This window comes from Pleurodeles waltl, chromosome 8 (genome assembly GCF_031143425.1).
Source record: "Pleurodeles waltl isolate 20211129_DDA chromosome 8, aPleWal1.hap1.20221129, whole genome shotgun sequence".
Taxonomy (NCBI): domain Eukaryota; kingdom Metazoa; phylum Chordata; class Amphibia; order Caudata; family Salamandridae; genus Pleurodeles; species Pleurodeles waltl.
In genome coordinates, this window is record NC_090447.1 from 1,297,900,614 (window position 1) to 1,297,916,571 (window position 15,958).

The following is a 15,958-nucleotide window of genomic DNA, read 5'->3' on the forward strand; positions in this document are numbered from 1 at the left end:
GTGGGCCTGCAGCACTGGTTGTGCCACCCACATAAGTAGCTCTGTACTCATGACTCAGACCTGCCATTGAAGTGTCTGTGTGTGCAGTTTTACCTGGAAATTCGACTTGGCAAGTGTACCCACTTGCCAGGCCTAAACCTTCCCTTTTCTTACATGTCAGACACCTCTAAGGTAGGCCCTAGGAAGACCCAAAGGCAGGGTGCAGTGTATGGTTAAGGTAGGACATATAGTAATGTGTTTTATATGTCCTGAAAGTGAAATATTGCTAAATTCGTTTTTCACTGTTGCAAGGCCTGTCCCTCTCATAGGTTAACATGGGGGCTACCTTTAAATCTGATTAAAGTGTAGATTCCCTTTGGGAGCGGATGGACATGTGGAGTTTGGGGTCTCTGAGCTCACAATTTAAAAATACATCTTTTAGTAAAGTTGATTTTAAGATTGTGCGTTTGAAAATGCCACTTTTAGAAAGTGAGCATTTTCTTGCTTATACCATTTCTGTGACTCTGCCTGCTTGTGGATTCCCTGACTGGGTCTGTTTGACAGTTGGGCTGGTTGCACCTCACACTAGACAGTGACACAAAGGGAGCTGGGTTGTAGCCTGCATATCCTGATGAGCCATCTGTGCTAGGAAGGAGGGGAGGAGTGGTCACTCGCACCTGAAAGAGCTGTGCCTGCCCTCACACAATGCAGTCTCCAACCCCCTGGTGAGTGTCTGGGGCCTGGCCTGGGCAAGGCAGGATTTCACATTCCAAAGAGACTTTACTTTGAAGTGGGCCTACTTTAAAGGAGAAACTGGGTGTAAGAAGGGCACCCAAAACCACAGACTTTAGAACAATTCTGGAAACAAGAGGAACCTCTGCCTGGAGAAGAGCTGAAGAGCTCAGGAGAAGGTCTGCCCTGCCTGTGACTGTGCTTTGTGGAGCTATCCTGCAGTTGCTGCTTCTGCCAGAGTAAGAGGGCAAAGACTGGACTTCGTGTGCCTTCCATCTTGTGAAGGAATGTCCAAGGGCTTGATTTAGAGCTTGCCTCATGTTGTTTGAAGTCTCAGGGACAGCAAAGACTTCTCTCTGCCAGCACCTGGAGTCCCTGGAGATACTCCTGCTCTGACAAGTGGCGCCCTATCCAGTCCCTGGGCCCTTGAAAGGAAAGCTGGTGGAAATCCAAGGAAATCGACTTCGGACGACTTCGGACCGACGCCGCTGCTGAATCCGGGGACGCTGCCTGCACCCGACGCCGTGACCTTTGCTGGAACGCAACGCTCTTCGCAGACCCGACAGCGCTGCAGCTCCGCTGAAGTCTGCGACTCCGTGGAAGTCGCCGCACCACGTCGTGACCGATGCCAATCAAAGTGCGCGGATTCAACGTTTTGCACCGATGCCGCGATCCCCGACTTCGCGCATCGACTTTTTTTCACTCTTCACCAAAGGTACTGTACTTGGGGGTCTACGCGTCTCCGTGTCCGGCACCGCTGGTGTCGGTTTGTTGGGAACGACTCCATCATAACGCAGTATTAACACCTCATCGAAGCATTTTTTTTCTAAGCGCTATTTTTGAGTTTAATCTTTAAAAATTCATAACTTGACTTGTGTATGTCAGATTTTTGTCATTTTGGTCTTGTTTTGTTTAGATAAATATTTGCTATTTTTCTAAACTGGTGTTGTGTCATTTTGTAGTGTTTTCATTAAGTTACTGTGTGTGTTGGTACAAATACTTTACACCCAGTACTCTGAAGTTAAGCCTACTGCTCTGCCAAGCTACCAAGAGGGTAAGCAGGGGTTAGCTGAGGGTGATTCTCTTTTACCCTGACTAGAGTGAGGGTCCTTACTTGAACAGGGGGTAACCTAACTGTCAACCAAAGACCCCATTTCTAACAATATGCTTTCAACAGACTTGGTCAAAGGACACTTTCTTATTGGATGGTTATTTGTCCCTACATCAACTAGCAGTAACCTCCATAGCGGGAAGGGCAAGAGGGGGCCTTCTAGTTCTTGTATCACTATAATCACCAAAAATGGAGGCATCTATAATTTGTTCCTCACCTTATTTTATGATTTTTTATTATCAATTTAAGGGAGTAAGGCCATTTTGATATTAAACTTCTATAATATTATTCCACATATTCTCTTGAAGAGAAACCTTAAGGACCTGACAGATTTTATTGATTCATCTACTCGGCTACAGGATAAAGAGCTAGTTATGCTTTGGGTAGGAGATTTTAATATGCCCCTGTGCCATCAGAAAGCTCCACACTTGTGCAGCGTTACTACTGAGGATAGAGAGATGTTAGCTCACTTTACTCATACCAAAGGAAGTGAAGCTTTAAATTTTCTTATCTATAAGTTTGATCTTGTATATGCATGGGGAAAAGCGTCTGTAAATACCCCCAAAAAGTCCCACATTTACAGGGAATTCTAAAGGGAGTATTATTGATTTTATTCTTATTAGCTTTTTAGATTTTCATTTAATTCTTGACTTCAAGATAATACACCATTGAGCCAGTGATCGTAATTCCCTATGTATTGATTTAGCTTATAACATCAAATTGGCCCCAAAAAATGGGCAAGTGAGAAGAAAGTCTATTCAATAAAGATTCTGGTGCACGCATGAAATGGGAAAAGGTAGATCCAAATGCCCTTAACCACAAAATTATAAAGTCAAAGCTAGACTCCATTAATATTTGTCTGTCACATCAGTCAACCTATGATCCTATAGTCCAACAATATGAACATCTTAGTAATGCCATTTCAGCTGCACTGATAACTGATAGGATCCCTTCCGGTCCAGTGGCTCACCGATGGTTCAACCCTGCATGTACACCTGCTCATAAAAACCTAAAAAAAGCTCTCAGACCTATTCCTTTTTCCCGCGATCTAGTTAAAATGGCAAGGGGTCAATATAAGGCAACACTAGAACAGAGGAAATTGGAAATTAGAACTGAAACATGGGAAGAGCTTCTGGCAGCTACTGAACTGAGGGATACATCAAAATTCTGAAAGGTGGTAAATCACCCGTATTTCTCTGATCATGACACTGGAGATGACGATTGTTTGATTCCAGAAACTATTTGGATGAATCATTTTACGAGGGCATTCATTCTGGAATTGATTTACCAACTGAGGGGGATGAAAGTATCAAGCAGAAATCTGCAGAATCTAATTTGAACATTCTAGATATTTCCATTGACCTTCATGACGATATTTCAGCAATAAACCGTTCCAGGCCAGGAAAGGCACATGGACCAGATGGGGTCCCGGTAGACATCTTTACATCTATGCCAAATTTCTGGGTTCCGCTACTTACAAATGTGCTAAGAAGTGTAGTAAAGAGTAACATTCCTTTTTCGTGGAAGTTTGCCAGTATTATCCCTATATTTAAAAGGGGCAATACACAAGATCCTACTTGCTATAGGCCAATCTCCCTTATAGATTCAACGGCTAAAATATTAGCGAATGTGATCTTATCACGGCTGAAAGATTGGGTGACGGAAGCCAAGATTCTCTCCCCATTTCAATATGGCTCTTGGCCTGGTGTAGGCACAGTAGAACAAGCACTAAATTTGCATCTTGTTCTCAGCAAATATGTAGTTGCTAAAAAAGAATCCATTCATATGGCATTTATTGATCTTTTAAGTGCTTTCGATTTGGTAAATAGAGAGAAACTTTGGCAAATTATGGAAACTTTGCGGATTGATCTGAATATTTTAGAGTTGAGAAAGCGTTTCCATACAGATTTAATGGTCTCAGTTCAGTTTGGGTTGCATGGTGAGAGAACCCCCCCCCATTCCATCAAGACGAGGAGTAAGGCAAGGTTGTATTTTAGCCCCATTTTTATTTCTGATATATATATTAATGGGCTCTATGATTTTTTAATAAAATATGGGAAAGATTTCCCCAAGATGGGACAGAGACAGCTTCCAGTTTTATTATACGCTGACAATGATGTATTAATTGTGCACACAGCTAACAGTCTTCAAGGTTTGCTGGATCTTTTTTTAACTTTCATGCAAGACCTTGATTTGAAAGTAAATTTCTCAGAAACGTATGTAATGACATGTGGCCCTCGAAATACAAGGTCCAAACAATTCACCATGGGAGGTAATATCATTAATAAGGTGAAAGACTTTTGTTATTTAGGCATGTACATGAGTTCCTCTATGTTATGGAACTTCCATCTTAAATTTAAGACCCAGCAACTGGTGAGAAATATGGAAGAAATATTTCATTTCACCCGCAAATTGGGACACAGACCAATATCTCAGATCATTACACTCTACAAATCAAAGTGTATATCAGCAGCTAGATACGGGGCAGGCATATGGGGTTATGCCAAAGCAGGTTTACTTCAACTTGTTGAGAATAAATTTGTCCACAGATTATTGATTGTACCAAAGAACGTAACAAATGTAATCTGCCATGAGGAATTGGGTTTACAATATATAGAAGATCTGATTGCTGTTGCCCCACTCTTGTTGTGGCTTAGATGCTGGAGAAACCCTGCAGCTGGCCTGATTCAAGACTGTATGACTGATTGTTTAAATTTGGCCAAATCAAATAAAATCCCCTGGCTTTCATATTTACAAACATCTTTTCAAAACTTGGGGCTCGAGAATGTGTTTACAAATCTAGAGTCTTTGCCAATAAATGCTAAGGAGGTGGTGAAACAACAGCATTTTGAATACACCGTGAGCCTTAGATTTCATAGTGCTCAGAATTTGAAAACTTTTGAACCTTATGTCCAGATTTCAACCGTGCTTTCTATGGAACCCTTATTAACTTGGTTCTTGAGACCATTAATATGTTCCTTATTTAGATTAAATTTAATTCACTATAGAGTGGCCTTCCCTAAACAATGCATTTGGCAAAAAGAGCTTCCACCTTGCCCCTGTGATGCCAGATCTAAGCAGAGCACATGTCACTTTTGTCTATTTTGTACACTTTATACTTCCCCTAGACAGGCTTTTATATTGCCTCTTTTACGTAAATTAAACTTCATACATTAAAAGGATGCTATGATCCATGTTAAAAAATTGTCAGAAATTCAAATCTGTTATCATGTATTCATTTTTATGAGATCTGCCATTGCTATCAGGAAACAATATGAATTGGTTGATATAGTTGTACAATAGTACTAATTTGGAAATGGATATGATTTTAAAATTAATTCGTGATTTTAGATATAAGTGTGCACTTGTTACTTTATTTTGTATATTTTAGTGATTTTAAACAATTTATACTGTTTACATAATTTAAGTAAATGTTCCGTACTTTAAGGTTGTTATGATTCCGCATAAAATTGAAGGATACCAATGTATTATTTTTTAAATCTTATGAGATTGGATATTGCTTTCAGGGACCAACATGATTCTGCTATATTGGTAGTGTGATTAGATCTGGATGTAGGCTATGCTGCTGAAATGTTTTGTAAATGCTGCCTTCTATATTTTTTTATGTATTTTAATCTCTGATTTGTATAAAATGTTTTGTGCTTTTATGGCATTTTGACGAATAAAGAATCTTTGACTGACCGACAACTAAGGAGGAAACTCTAGAGGGTAGAAGAGTGCATTATTTCATTTGTATTTTTGGTGGTAGCAAAAAGGTCTATTGAAGGAATACTGGATAACAATAGCCTTATCTAAGTCCTGGTGCACATTCCACTTGAAGTTGGCAAGATGATGTCTGCTGAATTTGTCTGTCCTGATTTTGAGGGATGTTATGTTATGTTAGTTATTTCTATAGGGCGCTCAAATGCCAATATAGGCATCTTGGTGCTAGCTGAGAGCCATGAGAAAAGTCCAAGTAGCATGAGTCCTGGTGAACATCCCAACAGCCTAATTTCTGGTAAAAAAACATGTTTTCAATGCCTTCCTGAAAAGCATAACCTAGGGCAATGATGTCATGGAAAAAGGAGGGTCATTCCAAACCTTTGCCACTTTAATTATGAAGCCTCTACCACCCCAACTGGGATGCCGAAATCTAGGGACAATCAGTTTTTTTTTCAAAGCTGTATCTTAACAGTCTAGTGGGTATATACCAAACAAACTTCTTCTTAAAAAAGGCAGGAGTGTGGCCATGCAGAGCGTTATAGGCAATACAAAGAGCCTTAAAAAGAATGCACTTCCTAACTGGGAGCCAATGCAAGTTCTGAATGGCAGACAAAGCACAATGATATTTTGGAATCTCAGCCTGAATTCTTGATACCACATTCTGCAATGTTTGGAATTTGTTTACAACATGTTGATCAGTGTTTAAGTAGAGTGCATTTGCATAATCAATTTAAAAAAGAACCAGGGCAGTAACAACCGTTTATCGAGAATTGATCGGAAGGAACAGAAAAATGTTATTGATCAATCTAAGAATGAAGTAAGCAGCTGATGTAACTGCATTGACTTGGTCATGAAGGGAAGGTTTGCCATTTATGATGTCCCCCTATATTCCCAGCAGTTCTGACAGATGCAGGAACTGCACCTAGGTCAGAGGGCCACCAAATGGAGGACCAGAAAGATGGTTTATGGCCAAAAAGCAGGACCTCTGTGTTAGCAGAGTTCAACTTAAAGCAGTTGCCTTAACTGACTGCATGCATACAGAAGCAGAAGTTAGAACCAACTGCAGAGACCACGATCTGGGTGTCATCTGCACAAGATGCAAGTGAAACCCAAAAGATCTAATCAGTTCAGTCAATGGTGTAACATAGATGTTAAACAACGTTGGACTGAGCAATAACAACTGAGGGACCCCAAACGGCAGACTGTAAGGGTTGGATGCAAACTCACCCATTCGGACTGACTGCACCCGGTGGTTCAAAAAGGAGCACAGTAGCCTCCAGGCAGTTCCTGTTAGAAATGGGGTCTATGGTTGGCAGTCAGTTTGCACTCTGTCCAAGCAGAGACCCTCACGATAGTCAGGGTAATGGAGATACCCACCTAGGATAACCCCTGCTCATCCCGTTGGCAGCTTGGCACAAGCAGTCAGGCTTTACTCAGAGGCAATGTACAAAGTATTTGTACCAATCCACACAGTAACACAGTGAAAACACCAGAAAATTGACACAACACCAGTTTAGGAAAATAGCCAATATGTATCCAAATCAAACATGACCAAATCGACAAAGATCTAACATACACAAGCAAAGTTCTGAATTTTTAAATTAAAAAGAGTCAATCCATAGAAATCAATGGATGCGTTGTTTTTACACAAAGTGCCTGTTCTGCATCAAAAATAAAGCAGCACAGGCGAGCGTGCATTAGGAAAGTCAGTGATGCGTCAATTCCTTACTCGCAAGTGAGGACATGCATTGTTTCTTCTCCAGTATAGTGGGGATATGTCATTATTCTCTCCCGCAGAAGAGAGATGCGTCGATTTCCAGACGGCAAACTCGGGTCTGCGCAGGTTCACAATGATTTTGACGCCCAGCGGCGATGCATGTGAAATCCGTCTGCACAGTGGCGAAGAGCTGCACTGCGTGAGTGATGAGTTGATTTTAGCGCCTGCAAGCGGGTGTTGCGTCAATTTGCCACCCACGATGCAGGTGGTGCGTCAATTTTACAGCTGCGATGCAGGTGGTACGTCGATTTGTCTCCTGCATGGCTCCTGTGCGTGGATTTCGGTATTAGTTCCACCGGCTTCACCATTAAAGGGCCCAGGGACTGGAGTAGGCACAACTTGGCAGGGAAGGAGTCTCCTCAAGAGAGTCCAAGTGCTGGTAGAGAAAGTATTTGATGACCCTGAGACTTCAGAACAGGGGGCAAGCTCGGTCCAAGCCCTTGCAGACACTTCACAAGCAGGAAAACACAGCAAAGTCCAGTCTTTGTCCTCTCTCAGGCAGAAGCAGCAACTGCCGGCCAACCCAGCAAAGCACACTCACAGGCAAAGGTGCAGCACTCCTCCTCCCGCTCTTCAGCTCTTCTCCTTGGCAGAGGTTCCTCTTGATTCCAGAAGTAATCTAAAAATCTGGGGTTCTGGGTCGACTACTTATTCCCCTTTCTGCCTTTGAAGCAGGGAAACTTCAAAGGAAAGTCTCTCTTGTTGACAAGATCCTACCTTGCCCAGGCCTGGCCCCAGACACACACCAGGGGGTTGGAGACTGCATTGTATGAGGGCAGGCACAGCACTTTCAGGTGTAAGTGTCAGCTTCTCTCTCTCCACTCAAGCCCAGGAGACTCATCAGGATATGCAGCTACACCCCAGCTCCCTTTGTGTCACTGCCTAGTGGGAATTCGCAACAGCCCAACTATCAGTCTGACCCAGACGTGGAATACAAAAGAAGGCAGAGGCACATAATGGTTAAGCAAGAAAATGGCCAGTTCTAAAAATGGCATTTTCCATCTGACAATCTAAAAACCAACTTTACCAAAAGATGTATTTTTAAATTGTAAGTTTAGAGACCCCAGACTCAAGATCTCTATCTGCTCCCAATGGGAAACTACTCATAAAAGGTTTTAAAAGGCAGTCCCCATGTTAATCTATGAGAGAGATAGGTCTTGCAACAGTGAAACCTGAATTTGGCAGTATTTCACTGTCAGGACATGTATAACATATCAGTACACGTCCTAGCTTTAGCATACACTGCACCCTGCACATGAGGCTACCTGTACAAATAGAGAATGTTTGGGTCTGGCAAGTGGGTACACTTGCCACGTCGAACTGCACTGCAGTGGCAGGTCTGAATCATGTTTACAGGGCTACTCATGTGGGTGGCACACTCAGTGCTGCAGGCCCACTAGTAGCATTTGATTTACAGGCCCTGGGCACCTCTAGTGCACTTTACCAGGAACCTACTAGCAAATCAAATATGCCAGTCATTGAAAAGCCAATTACAGATACAGTATACAGAGAGAGCGCCTGCACTTTAGAACTGGTCAGCACTGGTAAAGTGCCCAGAGTACCAACACCAGCAAAAACAAAGTCCACAGTCAAAAACAAAGGAAGCAGAGGCAAAACAACAGGGGAAATCACGACAAGGGAGCCAGGCCTAACATTTTCTGTCACACCAATCCTGTCAAGTCGCTCCATCAGCAGCCCATGACCAACAGTGTCAATGGCTGCCGATAGCTCAAGTCGAATGTGCGCAGCTTTGACACCCTGATCGAGGGAAGATCTTATTTCCTCAGTAGCCTTAATGAGAGCTGTCTCAGTACTATGCTTGCCTCGAAAGCCAAATTGGGTGTTATCTAAAGGTTTATTGGCATGTACATGAGACATCAGTTGTTTATTCATCTCTTTCTCAATGACTTTGGCTGCCCGGGGGTAGACAGGAAATGGGACGGTAGCTGCTGGGATCCAGTGGATCCAGGGACGGTTTCTTAATGAGAGGCAGGACACATGGCTTATTCCAAATAGATGGAAACATGCCTAAATTACACAAAGTGTGGAAAATATCCATAAGGGCAGGGGTAAGTAGCTCTGGCATCTCGGATGCCACTATAGGTGGACACGGATCATTAAGCAAACCAGATTTTGGAGTTCTAAGTACAGAGAAAACCTCACCCGTGGAGTGAGGAACAAACCAAGTCAAGGTAATGATGAGTCTATTGTGAACAACATTGTTATCTGTTGGTTGAGTAGTAGGAGGTGTGATAGCAAATTTGGAGAAAGCATCCACCACTATGTTACAGAAGGACTGACTAAAGTTGTTGTTGGTGTTAGAGGTATCTGAAGCCAGTTTGGTTTACCATAATACATAACTCCTTGGATGAGGTAGCAGTGAAATTTATTTTATCAGTACAATAGGCAGATTTTGTAGAAAAAATCAAGGACGTATAATTAGCTAAGCATTTTTTAGAACAATCTTTTTCCATGGGGGAGTTATCTACTTTCCATCTCCGTTCCTGTCTTCTGCAATTCTGTTTGGCCATTCTAAGCTCATCAGAAAACCAGGGTGCCAACTTTCTATGTCTTTTGATTCTAACACTCTTTACTGGAACAAGCTTTAATGCAGCTTTGTCAAGCCAGGTAGTATACTGTCGAGCAGTAATGTCTTAATCCTTAGCAAAGGTAGAACAAGAGTCAGCTTAAAGTGAGGTGAACTCCTCGATCTGAATTTTATGCCAGGTGTATGAGGAAATCAGAGCTGAGTGAGCAAAAAGTTCAGTGTTGGGTAACAACAGTTTGAGATTAAAAAATACAGAGCTGTGATCACTCCACATTAAAGGAAGAGTGCTGACATTGGATAATGAAGAGTTGTTAGAAAGAAATTACATTCAATGTGTGTCCAGCTGTATGGGTAGGACCAACAACTAACTGAGAGAGCCCCAGAGTGGCTAAAGTTTTCAAGAGAGCTGCTGAGTCTGCGTCAGGAATAAGAGCTAAATGAAAATTGAGATCCCCTAAATAATGATGTCTTTGGGTGGAATATTAGCTTCCAATAGCTTGCTAATATCCTGTGCAAACGCTGAGCGAGGGCCCGTGGGCAATAAACTAATAAGCTGTTAAAGTTTTTATTTTTGGCAATATCAACGCTAAAAGATAAAGTTCACAAAGCAATAAGGTAATAGGGATACAACGGGCATTAACTGGTTCTGTGCCGGGGACGTAATGGTTACGTCCCACGGCATAGTGCTCCTATGCCAAGGACGTAACCATTATGTCTCGGCACCGGAGCTCTGAGGGAACGCTAGCGCTCCCTCCGTGGGCTTACCACCCGTCCAATGCAGGGCTGGAAAGGGAATCATTTCCCCTTCCACCTCCGACCCCCCCAGACCCTCCCAGTGACGTCTGATGATGTCAGCACGCGATCGCGTGCTGACCTCACAAGTGGTCACCTCCCATAGGGCTGGAAGTTGTTTTACTGACTACCAAGATTTAGAACAGACTGCAGTGACAGATTCAGTCAGGGCTTTGTTAAAGGACAACAAGGGATCTGAAGTTTACAGCTTCAGCAGCAAAGTTTCAACTAGTAGGATACCTTTAGTCGTGACCTGGGCAGTTGCAAATCCTGTGCATCTGTAGCTCTATGGACCACCAGTATAAATGAAGCCCAAGGGCAAATCCAATTCAGTCTGTGGTGAAATATCCAAGCCAATGGTGTTTTGAAGATCAAGCCAGCATCAGTCTTATGAGGAAGGACCAAGTAGTCAACCTCCTCAACATTGTCTTCATTATGTGGAACATGTTCAGAGTCTTAGCTGAAAACAGCCTCCCTTCTATGGAAATATCACTGCTAAGTAAAGGGGGCAGCAGGAAAGTCATCCTCAACTTGAGGTTAAGCTCTGGTGACGGAGTAACACACCATAGGATGAACCCTTGCCTAAGACAGCTATGGATCCAAAAATCTGTGTCTAAACTGAATTCGGCATTGGTGCCATTAGACCAACTGAAGTGCCAGTGAGACAAGAACTCTTGACCGTGTAGCACTGGAAAGCGAATTAGCTGGCTATGTCCAGTGTAAGGCACTACCACGGGATGGCCTGTCTGTGGAAGGCTAAATGAAGCTGTGGAGTCAACCATGGCAAGGGGCACTCGAGGCGCATCGACTCAAGAATGAGAATCAGACCAAAGTTTAGTTTGAAGTCGGTTTCAGGCTCTTCAAACTCCAATGATGTGACCTCTCGCAGAAGCATCTGGACGTCAATCAAAAAGCTTTACTCGTTACTTTTCTTACACCTTTTCTTCCACTTTTTCCTCAATTGTAAATTGGACTTATTTAAAGAGACTGAGCAGGACAGGGAGCTAGCTCATGACCCGGAGCAGGACTCACCTCATTTTGTATGCTCAGTGGCATAGAATTTGGCTCCCTGCTCCTCAATGGCTTTCATATGCACATGAAGCATTTGTTGCAAAACTTAGATACATATTTAGTTAGGAGGCACCAAAGACAGACATTATGCAAATGCAACAGTGACCAACATCTGCTTGTGACACACACACAGCATGGTTTGAAACCTGCCATTTTGGGGGCCACATCACTGCCTACTGCCAAAATAGTTTGTTTGAACAAACTTTGGTAAAGAAACTAAATCTGTAAGAGCAGAGCTCCAGATCCACGTCAACAGTCACAGAAAAGAGGACCTGAGTGGTGCCTATATATTGTATGTTGTCATGTCCAGAAGCAGAATGGCATCACAATGAAGACTGATGGCACTACCTGCCAGTATATTGAAGCAAATTGCTAGAGTTTTGGGATCCTGTTGCAGCCTGGGTAGATTCACAATGTGAGGAATCTATGGTTAGAAGCATCCATCAGAAAACCTGCTCTTTAAATTTTGTCTGTTCCATTCTAATTTGTCCTGATTTGATGTGCACAGAAAATCTTCTAAAATAAGGGACCAGTGGCAACACAGAACTGGAAAAATTCACGCCATTGGCATGAGTTTAGAATGCATTCACTGCCACCTCCATCTGGAGAGATTCTGCTTATAGCTTTTAACTTACCCAAGACTAAAGACTGACTTCTCCAGAGCAGATAGGTTCACTATCCAGTGCTCATGCCAAAGTTCCAATAAAGAAATATACTCCAAGACTAAGCCAAAAAATATATATTTCCCAAAGAAGAAAATAGATGTCATATTTTTAAGTCTGAAACACTTATTTAGAGGAGGACAATAACAGAATTCATCTACATCACCAACACTACAGCTAACCTATTTAGTATTCCACAGTGGGTGCACAAACTGTTCTTTTTGCTAGTGTTCGGTTGCCTCAGTGAGAGTGCTCAGCTCGATTATTATGAGCAAGTTGAGCAACACTTTAAAACAACATGCTAGTATTGTATAATCAATAATTTACGTATGTTTTGGAGTGATTGTGAAAATGCTACATTAAGGGCCAGATGTACGACACAGTTTTGCGACTCGCAATTTGCAACTTATTTGCTAGTCGCCAATTGCGAGTGGCAAAACCATATATACAACAGTGTACCTCACACTGTTTGCGATTCCCAATGGTGTCAAAAATGACCTACCTCATTAATATTCATGAGGTAGGTCGCAATTTGCGACCCCATTGGGAATGGCTGCACTCACCATGTCTGTGACTGCTTTTAAATAAAGCAGTTTTATTTTTAGAATGCAGCCCATTTTCCTTAAAGGAAAATGGGATGTATTTCAAAAACCAAAATAAAAAGTATTCTTTTAATTGTTTTAAAGCAGGCCGTGGTCCAAGCCATTTGCAACAAGAAAAAAGCTATGTACATTTGGCCCTTAGTCCTGCTCTTAAGACACCATGGCAAACTAGGGTGGTATTTTTGAGATTCACTGATTCAGTGTGAAGGGGTTCTGGGGAGGAGCTCTCTTCTATGTGCCCTTTGAACTGAAGGAGCATGGTGTTCTAAGCCACCACTATGGGCGTCTCCATATGCAAAGGGCTTCTTCCCAATGTAGTGAGGAGCTCTCTGCCTCACCGCAGCAGGAGAGCGTGGTGTACTAGTTTACTAGTGGGGTCGGGGGGGGGCCTTCGATGCATCACTAGAAGGGGTTTGGCTAATAGCAGCTCTAGGTTAGCAAAGCAAGCCCTCACTACTTGATGTTTTCGGAGAGGGAATAGTCCAAGTGCTGTGGCTGTCTATGTTTTGAGAGTGTTGAGTTCAGTAACTATGGCTATGGTGGTGTGAGTTTCATCCCAGTAGTCTTGGAGCACGGGGCATGACCAAAACATATGTTGTAGGTCTGCCACAGGGGCAGTGTGGGCATGTTAACTGGGCCGTCAGGAATATTTTGTTCAGAGCGGCGGGGGTCAGGTAGATGCGGTGGAGGGGCATGTATTGAATGTTTTTGATGTGTTTTGAAACATGTGTTTTGGGATACAGTTTGGGGGAAATCCTGTGCACTGGCCCACTCCGAGTCATGAAATGGCCTCCCTAGCTTGTCATCCCAGCTCTGCCCGAGTTCGGTTAGTGGGACACCTACATGTACTCTGATGGCTTTATAAAGCCACGTAATGAGATGGCGCCCCGGCCCATTAAGTAGAAGGTATGTATTACGTCATGCCAGGGTGGCTCTTCTGTGGGGGCTCCCCATAGCAAATACATGGAGTCCAGGAGGCGCCCGTGTGTGAGAAATTGCCCAGGGGGATAGCATGATCTTGTTGGAGTTGGTCAAACGTCCGGAGCTGACCATCTCGGTATAGGTCCCCCACTGTTTCAATTACTTGTGCTTGCCATTCTGGTAGCGGATCGGCCGTGAAATGGACAACCATGCTATGGAAACCCGACAGTGGAATATTTGGGGTTTAGGGTTTTGTGTTACTGGTTAAATGAAAAGTCCACATAAGGCATTTGCGGGTTGCCCAGACTAAGATTGACCAGGACCGGTGGTATTTAATAGTGGGGTGGATGAGCTGCCGAAGCATGTATCCATGAAGGGGTCATCTGCAGTGGAAGTTTCAAACATGTTTTTATCTGCCAACCAGCAAGCCACCCATTGGTGTTGGGCCGCTAAGTAGTAAATTTCAAATGAGGGGGTGCCGAGGCCACCCTGGGCCACTGGCAGTTGTGGATTATGAAGCGCTACCCGATGTCTGCCCGAGGTCCAGTATAGGTCTCCTAGTAGCTGACCTAGGGCTCGGAAGAAGCTTCGTGGAGGAAAGATCGGCAGGTGGGGAGTAAAATCGTTTTCAATAGCGCAATTCTCCCGGTAAGGGCCAGAGGGAGTTTCTGCCAGAATCGCACTTGAGAGCGCAGGGAGATATATGTTTTGTTAAGATTACCCTCAAGAGGTCGACTTGAGAGTGGTATAGCCGAACTCCCAGGTAGTACGGAGCTGTGGCCTGCCATGTTAGGGGTGTTGGGCCAATGAGGCCCGGCCGCAGTGGGGCCTCTTTTCTGAACAGAAAGATGTAGGACTTTCCCCAGTTGACCGGGAGACCAGCCGCTTCTTCAAAGTCTCGGAAGGCAGCGCTTAGGGGGTTAGTGTAGATCCGTGTGTCTTGGATGTAAATCAGGATATTGGCTGCGTATAATGATAGTGCGTGTGTATTTCCGTTTCCCCACGCGGGCTGTCCTGTCTGAGGCAATGCACCAGGGGTTCCATGGCTATGGAGAATAGGATCGGGGACAGGGGGCATTCCTGTTGTGTGCCGCAGGTGACTGGGAAAGAAGGGGATAGAAGGCGGCCTATCTGGACCTGTGATGAGAGGGTCATGTACAGAAGTTTGGTATACACGAGGAGGTAGGGTCCGATTCCCACTGCCCGACAGGGGGAGAACAGGTACTCCATGAAAGAGACTCAAAAGCCTTCTCTATACGTAAAATCAAACAGACGGCTCCGGGTTACTGTAGTGAAACCCCGGTCCATCACATGAAATAAGGCCAGGCACAAAGCCGTTTTGATCAGAGTGGATTCATTTAGGGAGTACCTGCAGGTATCGATTGGCAAGGACTCTACCCAGGATTTTATAGTCAGGTTCCCAGTATGGCTATCAGGCGGTATGAGGAAGGATTAGTAGGGTCTCTGTCCGGTTTCAGCAGCAAGACTAGCAGGGACTCTTGCATGAAGTTGGGGATGACCCCTGTGGTTAGGGCTTCGTTGTAGACAGCGACTAGCTGGGGAGCCAGGATGGTAGCGTAGTGGGCATAATATTAAATCGGGAGCCCGTCAAGGCACGGGGTCTTGTTACGGGCAAGAACGTGAGTTGCCCGCTTCACCTCATCCACTGTGATCAGTTTGTCAAGTTCTGCTCCTTAGCTGTGTGAATGGCTAGGAAAAAAAGGGGGCTCAGGAAGTTGTTAATCATTGCTGTTTAGGAGGCAGCTGGGTGTGTTTAGAATGATGAGTAATGTTTGTAGAAGACCTGCAGTATTGTGGATTGGGTGCAAAGTATCTGGCCTGATGAGAGTCCGATTTCAGTTATGGTGGGGACTTGCCATTCCTGTCGGGTCAACCATGCCATCATTCGGCCGGGTTTGTCCCCATGCAAGTGTAAGTGGGCAGTGTATTCTTTGAAACTGTAGCAGCGAGGTGCTTCACCAAGGCCGTCTGCTTCTTCTTGGCCTGTAGCAAGGCTTTGTGGAATGCCACATCTCTAGG